At 38.3% G+C, this 13,589-nt stretch overlaps 1 protein-coding gene across 3 annotated transcripts in view; it reads right to left on the bottom strand.

Moving 5' to 3' along the window:
- Nucleotides 1-13,306, bottom strand: part of COBLL1 (cordon-bleu WH2 repeat protein like 1) — a 127,825-nt gene extending 114,519 nt beyond the window's left edge. Inside the window, exon 1 of one of the 3 annotated variants that reach the window (XM_067549348.1) lies at nt 13,152-13,306. The gene's annotated coding sequence lies outside the window, so the exon portion shown is untranslated. The remainder of the gene's footprint in view (nt 1-13,151) is intronic. The other 2 variants (XM_067549346.1, XM_067549345.1) reach the window with 2 other exon arrangements.
- Nucleotides 13,307-13,589: the final 283 nt, after the last annotated feature.

Genomic DNA, 13,589 nt, shown 5'->3' with positions numbered 1-13,589 from the left:
AGGATTGATGGGAAGGAGGGAATTTTTGTTACATAGTGCCAATTGTTTTTACAAAACTGTCAACATCCCAGGCAAAGCTGGATACAGAAGAAGATAATATTCTAGAACAGAGTTTAATGACAGCGTCAAAAATATAAAAGAGACGATTGAGAAGGAAGAATACATGTGAACATAGGAACTACCATACTGAATCAAACCTGTGGTTCATTTAGCCCAATATCCTGCCTCCAAGAGTGACCAGCACCAGATGTCTCAGAAGATGCAAAAATCCCCACAGTAAGTAGGTATGGGATAATCTGTCCTCCAGGAAGGTCTCATCCCAATTTATATTAGCTAGAAGTTACCTTAAATCCTTAAATGATGTGGTATATTCCTTTTAAAGTTATTAGCATTATTTGTTATAACTCTGGATTTAGAGTAAAGACAGACAAATCATCCAGAAAAAAAGAGCAGAGTTGAGAGAAAAGGAATTGTACCTAAAATGATAGAAGTCAGCACAATCACAGGACTTCCTCCTAAAACTGGGAGCAGCATAAGACCAGGAATGAGGTAGAAGCTATCCGGAGAGAGCGCGAAGAGTGGAATTAGCAGGGCAGCATAGTAGTGTCGAAGGAGAGTGTCAAAGTTACAGGAATTGGGTAGGGATGTGTCACATTCCAGGATGCAATCCAGACCAGTGAGAGGTTCTGTCACTGCCTGTCCTGTAACCCTGGGTGCCTCACAATGCTTTGCTCTTGTAGATCCCAATCTGGGCCACTCACAACGTTACAGCATTCAGGTTACACCCTGAGTGTCTGTGTACAGCTATAGACTCGGCCAAGAGCTGCTGACCCCAGCAGCCTATCAGCCACACTCCAGTCATATTCTGGCTTCCACCAGATTTAGTTACTACTTGCAAAATTACCCCAACACACTCTCAGTCCTGAATATTCCCTAGAATGTATGTTCTGCACTGTCCAACCCTCTCTTGGGAAGTTCAGCTATTGGAGGTGGCAGCCCCTGATGGGACAATATTCAACAGTTTGCAACTTTAATTGGAATTACCAAACAGTTCATTTTAAACACAAACACTGGGTTAGTTTATATTAAAAAATAAGACAAGTTTTTTTTAACTACAAAGAGAGATTTTAAGTGAGTATAAGTATTAAAGTAAGTAATGATTAGAAGAGAAATAAAATGCTTTCTAGTAGCTAAAACTTAACAATCAAGACTTGGTTCAAAGTAAAAGCCTTACCACAGATTCCCAGCAACATTGCTGACCAAATTCTCAGGTCAGTATCCCTCCCAAAGTCAAAGGATTGCTTCCTTTGATTTCATAGGGGGGAGAGAGAGAGATACACACATTTTGGGGTATTTTGCCATTCCCTTTTATAGTCCAGTCACACAGCAAGGTCCAAGGGGCAAGGACTTGTCCTATACTTTTGTCCAGAGCCAAGCTCACTGGTAGTTTTTAACCCAGGACAATATGCTAATCAAAAGGCTGATGCTCTCAACTTGCTGTATTGCATTACTCCTTCCTTTTGCTTTCTGATTAACTTGCTGTTTGTACAAATTTTCTTTTTCTTCTTCTTCAAGTGAATGTAATAATCAAGAACGGCAGTACACTGGCTGCCCTGGAGATCAAATTCTTCTATTTATCTACATGAAAAGTACAGTCTGGACAACTGCAGCACAAGCTTGCCTTTACTGCTCTGCTAATGGACTTCTATTCTGACCTACAACTACCATGGGCAAAAGGGAGAAGTTAATTTATTCTCTATGTCTATTTAACCATTGTCATAGTCATTGAGCCTGCCAACAAGTCAAGGTGGACATCTCCATAAAAGGAATCAAGACAATGGCTCATTTTATATAGATCACTGAACAGCTCCCAGGTGGCAACAATTTTTGGTCATTATAAGCCTGGCTTGAATTCCAAGCGATGAACCTAAATTGAATGGTTCTATATCCCATTTGTAGTCCTATAAACTACCTTGTCCCCTATTTTATCTTTCTAAAGTATTTCACAGCCTCTCTCTCTCTCAAATGAATATTTAGGGTCTGATTCTCCATTAACCATCTCAGCAGAGGCAGTGCTGGTAGTGTTGCTTAGTGTAGCTTCCAGTCATAAGGAAGTTTAGGTTTTGGGTTTCTTTAAACCAAGACACATAATATTTTGAGAACCACTGCTTTAGGTCATTCATATTACAAAAAGTGACAATGGAGAGAGATGCTTATGTGTTCTCAGAGTAAAACCCTCTGACGGTGAAAAGCTATAAACACACACTCACTGGCATAATGGTTAAAGTAGAGAGCTGGAAGTTAGGAGACCTAGAACACAATGTCTAAATGCCTGATTTTCATTTTACACTCTGCCCCCTTTCCACTGCTCTGTCAGTACTGTGAAAAGGACCCTTTCCAGTGCCAGAGTGGTATAAAAGGGCCTGTATGTAAATGAGAGAATAAGACCCTAAATGTTCCCAAAGTTCAGCCGTGGTCTTAAAAACACAAGAATTAAAAAGGGCGATTCAGTGGGATAAAATTGAGATAAAACTGCACCATAAAGAAAACTACACTATTCAAATTTCTAATAATGTTCATTTAAGACACAATTTGTTTAGAACATAAAGCAACATGCTACTTAATGGAAAAGATACAGAGCAAGGAATAGAAACTGTACAACCACTGGCATTTGAAAGAATTTAAGATCATGACTTTCCTTACTGTAGCACAGAGTAAGCATTGTTTACACTGCTCCGACGGTTGTTCAAAGATATCTTTTTTTAATAAGATTGAGCCATATTTTCCATACCAACACAAAGTAATTATATTTCCAGAACCGAGGTGGAAAAGAACAATCCTCTCCACATTTCCTTGAACATTAACACGTTTATTAAAAAAAGCTGTCTCCTCTGCAAACCATTAGTAAATTTTAAAAACTAGCACAGCAAGTTCTTTATCATAGCATGAGTTTGACTTCTAGCTAAAAATATTCATGTGGGGCACAGTAAAAGAAAACAAAGCAAACAACTCCCATCTTGCTGAACTGCTGACATGTATTTTAACTCCCTGGGATATCATTTCCCAGACAGATCAGGGTTCTAATCCTTAATTTCAAAGAGCCCTACTATGCCTTACAATGAAAAAAAATATAAACTGCAGTATGTTTTTATATAAACATCTACATATACACATTGTTTCTGACTTGCCAGAAAATTACACCAGTTTTTATCCAATTAAATAATTTGTAATTCTATAGTACTTCATGTAGTATTAGCCACATCATTTCCCATTCCATAGAGAAAAAAAATTTTTAACGTTCAGAAAAATACTACATATTCACTTATACTAGAAAGTGTTAGTCCATAGTAATCCAAATTTTATTACAGAATATTTTATATCTATTTAAATCTCATTGAACTGCAGAAATTTGCTTGTCTACCTTCTGTATACAGGATTAAATTTAAAATTGCAGGATTGCACCCTAAATGGGGATTCAAATTAAATTATCATAGCTTTTGAATATCCAGGGGATACCTCAAAGCAAAGTGTTCTTTAAGACTCCACTGTTGCCTGCTGTACAGTCAAAGAATTTCCTCTTCATTGTACTAACACAAGATGTAGTCGTAGAACTCTACAGGGATCCCCAAGTCAACATCTAGGTTCCTCTTCATTCACTTATGCCTTGATACTTGCAGATACCCTACTGAGTTACAGTGATAAGCAATTCCTACACTGATAGACAGCAGGCAGCAATGTGAACATAAATCAGAATGCCAGGTCTGTAGTTACAGAAGGTAGTAAAAGCTGAAAAAAAATATAAGGGAGAGAAAAGTGTGCAATTAAGTCTACCTTAACTTACAGGTACCTATAAAACAGATTCATGGATTTTAAGGCCAAAAGGGATCATCGTGATCAACTAGTCTGACCTCCTGTATAACACAGGCTATTGAACTTCCTCTAAAATGATTCCTAAAGCATATATTTTAGAAAAACATCCTATCTTGATTTTAAAATGGTCACTGACAAAGAATCCACCAGGACCCTTGGTAAATTGTTCCAATGGTTAATACTCTCATTGTTAAAAACTTACACCTGGTTTCCCTTATGAATTTAACTAGCTCCAACTTCTAGCCACTCGATTGTGTTATACCTTTCTCTGCTAGATTGAAAAGCCCATTACTAAATATTTGTTCCCTATGTAGATACTTATAAACTAATCAAGTCACCCCTTATCCTTCTCTTTGTTAAGCTAATAAGATTGAGCTCCTTAAGCCATCACTATAAGACATGTTTTCTAATTCTTTAATCATTCTCATGGCTCTTCTCTGAATGCTCTCCAATTTACTAATATCCTTCTTGAATTGTGGGCAGCAGAACTGGACACAGTACTCCAGCAACAGTCACACCAACCAGTGCCATACTCCTACTCGAGATTCCACAGTTTATGCATCCCAAGATCACATTAGCCCTTTTGGCCACAGCATCACACTAGGAGCTTGTGTTCAACTGATTATCTAGCACAACCCCAAAATCTTTGTCAGAGTCACTGCTTACCCTCTAAGTATGGCCTACATTCTCTATTCCCAGATGTATAAATTTCCATTTAGCTGTATTAAAAATACATATTATTTGCTTACACCTTATTTACCAAGCTATCCTTTTTCTTCTTCATTTGAGTTTCACTCACTCAACAGTTAGTTACATTGAATCATTATTCAAATTATCAGTTAGTTTAGTTGAACAAGCCTTCTCTAATTTCCCCCCAGCCATTCCCTTCTTTATGTCCTGAATAATCAGGGGCCTGCTATCCCATTCATTTGCATATGTAATTGCCATTACAAAAATGGCAGCTTATATACACACAAAACCAGGGAAGAACAATTAGCCCCAACTAACATACAGCACATTTATACAGCAGATTTACAAACTTTCTTCCCCCCACTTTCAGCAACAGTATTCGACTTCATGGAGGAAGGATTTCTTTCTAGCTGATGAAATTCATGTCCCTCTTTAAATATTGCTAAAATAGATGTACTAGAGTTTACTTTTATTCCCAGCTCAGAAAATACTTCATTAATTTGCTCTTCAGATGACAGGTACTTTCTAAACCTATTCCAGAGGAAAATGAAATCCTGGGTCTCCTACAAGGGGTTTTCTCCTTTTCTCTCCTTCTAACTGACTTATCTTTGCAAGTTATTCACAGCATGAACACTGATTTCCAAGTGTCTGCCATTTGAACAGCTGTCTTTACATATAGATGAAAGCATCCCAATCTTTGGGGTAATAATATGCAGTTATTCCTTTCCTACATAACAGAGTACTAATAAAAATAATTGTTCATTGTTGTTAAAAATATTCCAGTCCTGGACAGCTTTACTCTTCAATATATCTTTGATATATTATTCATCAACTCCTTATTTTCGTATTGACCCTTATTTTTCCTTTTGACAGGATACCATCCATCTTGAACAAAGATTTGAAATGGCCCTGCCTATTTTTCTTTATTTACACATTATCCTCCCACACATTTTGTTACCCTAGTATCCACATTCCCTAACCCCCTAAAGTTTCCTTGATCTAGTTCCCACAGCAACACTCTCTGACAACAAAGCGCTGTAAAATCACCACTGAAGACTTTACAAACACACAGTGATTTCTGACCTGACAAGTTTTACCGGGAATCAAACCAATTCTCAAATGCAGTAGTTAAGTTCACCACACCATTGTGTCAGACAACTCTTTGATGCTGTTTCAGTTTAAGCAGATCCAATACAAAGCACCATATAACCAGCACTTTTTAGATAACTGCCATATAATCAGCTCAACTGCCTGTATGGCAGGTAAACACTGAACATTTAATAGTAAGCTAAAGTAGCTCTTCATAAGATCTAGCTGGAAAATAGTCAATTTTATTTGTTACAAATATGCAGAAAAAAGCATGCATGGCAAAGCTGTACAATGCTGTTGCCAATTTGATTTTTCTCCTTTTTTGTTGTTTTGTTTCTAAATATATTTTCTGTGCTCCTTATAGTTGCATATATTTATCTTATATTCTAAATCTAGACTGCTGATTAGGATCCCAGTGGAACTGAGTTTACTAGTTTAATCATACACCCAGGTGGACATTTGTTAAGAATTCATACATACATTTCACAATGGTTGGCAGCATCTGCTCAGGAAAGGAGCAGAAATGGAATTGCAGAGGTGATCTGACTCTGGATTTAGGAGAATTGAAGGCATGTGCTGTCTCAGAATATTCTGTCTAATTCTAGCTAGGGCTCCTAATTAGCATCATAAGCACAAAGATCTTGCTCATTTCACTCATAAAAATACCCCTATCTACTGATTAAAATGTCACACTACATAAGAGTTTCTGATATAAGTATGCATTCTGTAAACTGAATAATAACTTAAAAAAATAGTTACTAAATAATTCCATGTAGAACCTCAGCAAAAGATTCTGTTTGCTACATATGATTAAAGTGAAAGTGTTACTCCTAGATTTTCAGTAGTACTAATGAACTTCACATTTCTTTCATAACTACCACAACAGGGAACTTGGCTTTTAGAACATCTCACACCATGAATGGAATTTCATAACAGACGATTTATAGATTGGCTGTAAACCTTTAGAACTTTAGTATAGGTGTTATCTGACTGTTTCATAGGAACAAGTTATTTGCTGAATGCTGCAAAGTCTAATATAACAAACTAATGTGATGTTAGTGTTTGCAAAATATCTACAAAATAATGTGCTATTGTTTAAAATAATTCAATTTTAAAATAATGCAGGTCATTGTGCTTAACATAGCTGGATTTCATTTTCTAATTGTCCTGAAGATCTGTAGGGAAAATAATGGGTCCAATTCACTGAAGATGCATACAAGAGCCTTGTTTAGCTTGCAGAAGAGAAGAGTCAGGGTGGATTTGATAGTGGCCTTCAACTACCTGATGGGGTTCCAGGGAGGATGGCCCTACACTGTTCTCAGTGGTGGCAGATGACAGAACAAGGAGCAATGGCCTCAAGTTGAAGTGGGGGAGGTCTCGATTGGATATTAGGAAAACCTCTTTCAATAGGAAGGTGGTGAAGCCCTGGAATGGGTTGCCTAGCGAGTTGGTAGAATCTCCATCCTTAGAAAATTTTAAGGATGACAAAGCCCTGGCTGGGATGATTTAGTTGGGTTGGTCCTGCTTTGAGCAGGGGCTTGGATTAGATGACCTCATGAGGTCCCTCCCAACCCTAATCTTCTATGATCCTATGTTTCTAAGAACCTCCCCTGCAATCTGCATCACACTTCCCTCCTCCCTAGGTTGTGATCTGCATAAGCAATACATCAACCCAGTGCACAAGAAAAATCAGGAGATTTAAGTCTCATGATTTTAAATAAATGTTAAATTTTGGTTCTGAGTTTTGAGCCTCTGGAGTACATTTGGGTCAGGTTTCAAGCTTTCTTCTGCAACTATGAGGGCTAGATATTTACTTTTTGTAAAAAAGAAAGCAGTTTCATAGAATCAATTATCTCTAAACACCGTTTTTTTAAGAAATAAGACCAGATATCTCACAACTCGCAATAAAATTGTAAGAATTAGCAATACGATACAGGCCACAATAGCAATCCCATGTTTGATGAAGCACAGGGACTGCTTAAAGATCATAAAAGCTAGTCTATTAAAAAAAAACCTATAACCCACTATTTTCAATTTTCTCATAATCTAACCTCTAGTGGTCAAAGAGGCAGGAAAGTGCAGAAGGTATTTTAAAATGTATTTAAAAGAACCTAGCCTACTCTTCATTTTATTTATTTTTATACTAGTACAGATTCTCTAACCTGATCAAGACTACGTAATAGCATTAAGACACATAAACTAGGGAGCACCAGATATTTTCCCCAATCAGCTCAGCTCCATGCACAAACTTTTTTGCTTGGTTTCCTCTAGGCCTGTGTGTGGACATGAACTCTTTTCAAATACATTTCTGCTTTTACCTCCCTTCTCTTCCTCCATCTCATCGCCATAAAATGATGCATTGAGATTTGTAATGAAAGTGACCAAAATCAGTGAATTCCTCCTATTATTTGATCTACTTTAACCAATGAAAAACTGTGAGCAGCAACAGAGATGCTGAAGCAATTCAATAAGACAAGTGCAAACAACACATATTCAGAAAATAATTTTCAAAGCCATAATGGCTAGATACTTCATATTTTTTAATGGAAATTTAATTACTGCAGAAATTGATGGTTTAACCTCCCCTCTCTTTCTTGTCAAACTCTTTCTACCCCTTCACTAATGAGAGAATTTTCCCCTCCCTTGGCATAAGTCTCCTTTTTGCTGTGTGATATTTTATAGTGTCTTTGTTTGGAAAGCAAATGTGTCTGTGTTGTGTCAGAAACCATTTTATCTTTAATTTAAAATTATGTAATAAATGTAACTGTTGATAGTACAAATTAACCCCTATTTTGATCTTCCAAAGGAAAAACAAATCAGGTTAGCTATATACCTGTTTGCAAAATTGCTTCTATAATTTACCAACATAGACAAAAAATCAACTTGTCTGTCTTCTACCATGATAGATTATGATGAGAATTTACCTGCTAATGACATTTTACTCACATGTATAGAAAATGTCAACTCATTCAAGCAGAGTATTTGTGCATGTAAAATATACCGCAGCTCACAAAGGTCAAGAATCTTTTTTCTGAAGCTATAAACCCCTTTAAAATTATACTTGTTCTGAATTCAATCCCAGCTGAAGAGAAATTGGTCAAATTTACCCCCTACATTTTTTTAAAAGCTACCAGAAGAAGTGTCCATCTGCAGCAGTTTCTATCAAATGATTCATTTTCCTCTAGGTAAGCACAAGACTACATGCAAACATTCATCCTTTGGGAAATAATCATGGGAAACTTCCCCCAAAGCCCATTACAGCGTAACAGATGGTAAACATTCTAAAGAACGAAGTCATGCAAATACATCACTGAAGACCACTACACCAGTCCTAAACCATATACAAGTTTCCAACATAAACAAAGATTAATATTTCTATCAATTTTTTTAGAGTTAAGAGTTTCAAAAGGTATTTATCAGATTTAAAATTTAGCATAATTAATTTTCTACACTTATACATTTATCAATAAATATGTCCAGCAACATTGTTTAGAGACTGTTTAAGAATGCATTTTACTACCAACAACTGCTTGCTAACAGGGTAGCAGCATTGTCTGTATAAGTCCACCTGACTGTATGAGTGAAAAAGAGTCAGAGTAATAGCCTTATTATTTGGCAATTTATTCAACGGAAATCGCTGTTTCAAACGCTGTCCTTTCTAGATTACACAATCTTTCCAATACTTTCATTCAGATGGAGATGACTAGGAATTGTTTTGGAGTACAAAAGCATTTTACTGGATCCTCCCTTTCAATAGTTAATTTTTTTTTAATCCTTTTATTTCTTAAAGCATTATTAGACAAGAGTTTGGTGGCTAGCAGCCAGCACAATTATGGACCAACATGAACAGCAACACATGGGACAAGAAGCACACACAAATGACTAAGTTATTTAATCGGTTTAACATAACATACTTGAAAAATTGAAGTATTTGCAAAAAATAATTTAAAAAGGAACACCAAGTTATTTGAGCCCATGTGCCAGAGCGCATTACTACTTTATAAAGTATCTTAGTTTTGATATTCTGCATTCTCTACTTGTACAGAACTTTCAGGGAGAACCAGGAATGTAGAGAAGAATAACAGAATTAAGATCCACCATTTTGTTGCAAATAATAAAACAAACAGTTATTTTTTCAAATCCATGTGAAACAAAAGGAGAAGGAAAAGAAATCCAGTTTTCCAAATATAAAAAGGGACAACTGGTAGTGGAAAATATTCCTTAGAGTCTAAAAGGGATATTTCAGACAACAGAAAGCACATAAAATACTGATGAGTCTCACGGTGCATATTTTATATAGAAGTTAAATATATTTTAAGATTCTAAAATTTAAACAGAAATATAAATTCTAATTGGTATTAGTATTTCCATGAAATAAGCATGGATTTATACTTTTTACCTAAGACATGATTCTGCACTACTTTATTTCAGAGAATTACCAGTTAAGTTGGACTGGTATGTTGTTTTAGTAGATGGACAATCAGAAAAGCTACATTAAAGAAAAACTGTACAAACAGGGATTTGTTTCAAACTCAATGTTTTGATCAGCAAACTCAGACCACCTTCAGGAAATAATTAAAAACTACCAATAGATGGATCCAGTTGTAATAAGGTAGGAAGAAACAATGACAATGTTAATTTTCAAAGCAAGAGTTATTTCAGAGTGGCTAAATTGCATGTAAATATGCCCATAGGGCTAAAGAGTAAGTTTTATTATAGCTACATTTTTTTAAAAAATGAAATGCACTTGTTGACAGATGTTTTAAGAGGTAAGGTTTTACTGATTTAAAGCTAGAATATAGCAACCAAAATTCAAGTCATGAGTCACCAAAAGTAATATGACATACTTCAGGTCTAAGGAAACCACAGCTGAAATCGTTTCATATAACTACTCAAACTTTAAAAAAAAATGAAATAAGCATAAACAAGGAAATTAAAGATTTCAGAAGCACAGTTATAATGCAATATTTGCAAGTTCTCACATTACTATTACTTGCTTGCTCTTTTGCTTGAGCAACAAAAACTTTATTTGCATACCGGAAGTCTTGTAAACACAAGAAAAACCCTCTCTTGTTCTACCTGTCTGAACTGTTTACACCCCTTTTAAATATCAGTTCTTAATGAATTTTTATTAGTAAGTAGTATAGAATTGCTACAGGTCCATGATTTTATAAATATCCCATTCCCAATAGATTCATATATGAGGTGGATATATGGGACTTGAAACAGATCTATCTATAAATCCAAATTTTAGTTTCTTCTACTGCTAATCTAATAATCATAAATCAAATAATTGTATTCCCAATTATATTCTCACATGCAGCATGCAACATTCCAGAAAGTGTTTATGTTAACATGTCAGTGAACACACTTATAGCTTACTTCCCCTTTTTTATATTACTTTTGAATATGTGGCCTGATTATCAATGGTGCTGAACACCTGCAGTCCCTAATAAAGTCAATAGGTATTATGGGCATTCAGGCCCATGATCATCCTCTTTTTGCCATTTTGTTATATCTGATTCCTCTCTGCTCCCCAGCTCCCCAAAACAGAGCAAGAGTAATTTTGTTTATGACAGCAGTCGTGTTCTTTAAATTGCACATGACTGTATTTTCTTCCTCACTGATCCATCTCTCATCTATTTATATTCCAGATTTTTTCTATTAATTTTACAAAAAGTATATACTATTTCCATCTATATAGTACAGCATTATTCCACTGACAGCTCAAATTTTAAAAGAAAACCTCATAAACTATCATGGATTTAACCTTACAGACAAAGGAAGATAAGCAAAAAGATAGAATTACTACAATGTTACAGCATTAGAAATGACACAGAACAGAAAATACCTACAGTTAAAATAGCTGGTCTGCACCAATGGTATTTCATATCAGCATGGTCAAGTAAGAGAGAAAAAAAGCAAATTTTATCATCTATAATACTAGATGGATTAGATTGTTAAAACAGACCATTTTAAAAACTGGGTTGATAGTTTTTTCATACTGAAGCTATTTGTTTACATTTCACCTTGGACAATTACCAAAGATCTGAACAGTTAGCGTCACTTTTCCCATTATTCAATTAATTTCCTGGCTCTCAAATGTTAGCACATCGATGCAAGATGATTCACATGGACAATTATATGAATAAGCAGGTTCTGACTTGCTTCTAAAGAAATTCCTTTCAGTAATATTCTAAGAGAAAATTACAGTTACGCCCATTAAATATTCCCAATATGAATTCCAAGTCACTCAGGTTTTTTGAATATCTAATACAAAGACACACACTCTTGCTTATCTTACCATTTATGACTAAAATATTGTTTACATCAAGGACAGAGTAACATGTCTCATGGTGAAGGAAAACCAACATATGAAAGGTAACTGATTCTTTTGGTTCACAATGTATAATATATATTCTTGACAAAATCAGGGTTGTGTTCATCTTCAATTAATCTCATCTTCAAACTTTTTTTTGTTTTTTGCAGAACTAACCTTTCCTCATTCTGTTTCTACAAATGCTAAATACAATCAGCATGGTTTTGTACATGACATTTCATCACATGAACCCTCCAGGTGACACCATAACCGCATTAAAGAGAGAGTGAGGAAAGTTATAGCTAAAGGATCCAATCAGCTTAGTATCTGCCAGCTGACCAGCGTTGTCTGAAGTATTGCTTAAATGGTCTCTTATGCTGTTTCGTTGTTGAGACGGTGTGCTGTTTAGAAACATGCATTTATTGCAAGAGTCCAAAGTGATTCAGCCAGTCAGATGAGAGCCCCTTTGTGTATTTGACTAATCTAAGGTGCCCAGAGAGCTGCCCGGTCCCCAGGCGCAGCCATAATCGTTCCCAGCTATTACCTTTCAAAAACAGTTCAACAATGGCCCTTTGTTGAGCGGCACGTCGCTGAGGGACGGTGGTGGATGTGCCCTGATCAAGGTGCTGGGTGCACCTACCCTCCCCCCCGTACAGTCAGCCGAACTCCCACTTTCCGCGCAGTCACTCAGCCGGACCGGATAACCTCGCCGAGGGGGCCGTGGGAGAGGCAAGCAACTGGCTGTAGGTCGGCCAGTAAAAGCTCACGCTAGCTAAGCCAGCAACAGAGGACGGTGGTGCTCGCACACAGCGGGACCCGGGTGCGGGGCCCTCGCACATGCAATGAGCTGTGCTTACTCTGAGGGAGGGCTGCCGCTGCCTGCCAGACGCGGCAGTCCATTCGCTGGGCTCGGCGAGCACCGCTGGGGCAGCTGACTACACTCCGCGCGGCCGGGCCGGGACTCCAACCTGGCCAGGAGGCGCACTCAGCACAGCTCCTCGGCTGCCTCCTCCTCCTTCCCCCCCTCACCTGTTTGCAAAGGGCTCCGGGAGACGTCGCAGCTCCACAGCCCAGCGCCAGCCGTGCCCCGCAGGGCGATGCATGCCCCTGAGCTCCCGGGGAGCTCGTCTGCCCCAGCCCGCGCGCGCGCGCTCAGCTCAGCGGGGCGCGTTACAAACCACACCTTGGCAATGGCAGGCGGCAGAGCGGAGAAAACTTGGCACGAGGAGGCGTCCCCTGCTGCACCCGCCGGCCGCTCTCCCCCTGCCTCTCCGGCCCGGGCAGACCAGAGAGACGCGGCAGCGGCTTCCCTCCCAGCCGCTCCGAGAGTTCGCTGCGCCCGGCCAGCTCAGCTCAGCTCAGCTCAGCTCAGCCTCCGGCTCTCCCTGCCGGGCGCGGGGCGGGGAGCGGGGGCAGGGCTGGCCTTCGCGCTGGAATTTTCCTCTTTCCCCAGCAAACCGCCTGAGCAGCTGGTATTGGCTCCGCTTCCCCGTTCCCACCACTAGGGCGTCCGGGAGGCCGGGCGGAGCCGGAGAGCCCCACAGGTGGGGAGAGGCGGAGAACCCGGGCGGCTCGAGAGAGGCAGGACACAGACAGTGACGCGTCCGGCTGCTGCTGCTAC

Source organism: Emydura macquarii, unplaced genomic scaffold (assembly GCF_026122565.2).
Source record: "Emydura macquarii macquarii isolate MOO-44397 ecotype Brisbane River unplaced genomic scaffold, CSIRO-AGI_Emac_v2 contig_1253, whole genome shotgun sequence".
NCBI classification, from domain to species: domain Eukaryota; kingdom Metazoa; phylum Chordata; order Testudines; family Chelidae; genus Emydura; species Emydura macquarii.
Note: the sequence above shows the minus strand (reverse complement) of the source record. Positions and strands in the feature narration are given on the sequence as shown.